We start from the raw sequence: 1,256 nt of genomic DNA on the forward strand, positions 1-1,256 counted from the left end.
GTTATCCAGCACCTTAATGCTCACAAGGGTTTGCTGAGATGCAGAATCTGACAAAGTTGCACCTTTGGCCATCCAGCTTCCATGTCACGTAGATACTATGTGTGCTTGCAATTTTACACTTAGCTGTTGGGACTTTCACGATGGAGGTTGGTGGGTGTCCCTTAGCACCAACCACTACTGGTTTCCCGAAGTTGAAATATTGGTGGTATTTTTCTTACACTGGCTCCTCAGATGTCCTTGCTCCCCACAGTTCCAACAGCCTTTCTGGGTAGCAGCCTTTCCTGCTGTACCATCTCCCTTGTGTTGAAGTTTCCAGCATTGAGCTCTCTTGTGCCCCGGTTTATTACAGTGCCAGCAAAGTCCCTCAAACCTATCTGAAAGCTGACCTTTTCTGGCCTTGAATCCAGATGACTGTACCAACCTTGGTACCTCTGTGCTGGACTTAACGTAGGATTCAAATTCGAGAGTTCTGGCCATTGCATCCTGCATGGTAGAGGGATGTGCTTGCTTCACTTGTATCTTAAGTTGGGGACTGTCCAAGGCATCAACGAACTGATCCCTCAGCAACAACTTGAGGAGATCGGGTGGTGCAGTTAGGTAGGCCTTGCATGAACTCTCGTCCTAAGCCTAGCCCTGTAGACTTCTGACTGATTTTGGGTTCCGTACCTGAGTTCTAGAGCCGCTACCAGTGCTCTATAGTTGTGCCTGTCGTCTGCTGACAACTGTCCAAGTATTTCCATTGGTTGTCCTTTCAAGCTTGTCGCCAGATATACTGCTTTTAAATTTAGTAATGTTTTCCATTTGTACTTCTTGTTTCAGTTGCCACTGCTGTAGTCCCTCTTCTTGTTTCTTTTCTTTTTCCTCCAACAACTGCTGTAATTTCTCTTCTTTATTTTCTTTCTCCTCCAATAGGCGTTGTAATCTCTCTTCTTGTTTATTTTCTTTCTCCTCCAATAGCTGTTGTATTCTCTCTTCTTCTTTATTTTCTTTCTCCTCCAATAGCTGTTGTAATCTTTCTTCTTGTTTATTTTGCTGTTAGAGCTGCCACTGTTGTAGGTTTTCTTGCAACTGCTGTAATCTCTCTTCTTGTATCTTTTCTCGTTCTTCTTGTTTCTTTTCTTTTTCCTCTAACAACTGTTGTAATTTCTCTTCTCATTCTTCTTGTTTCTTTTCTCATTCTTCTTGTTTCTTTTGCTGTTCTTGTACTGCTGCCATCAAGTCTGTTAGGCTGTAGTTTGATTTGCCGCTTCTCGTTT

This window comes from Limulus polyphemus, unplaced genomic scaffold (assembly GCF_000517525.1).
Source record: "Limulus polyphemus unplaced genomic scaffold, Limulus_polyphemus-2.1.2 Scaffold3693, whole genome shotgun sequence".
NCBI lineage: Eukaryota > Metazoa > Arthropoda > Merostomata > Xiphosura > Limulidae > Limulus > Limulus polyphemus.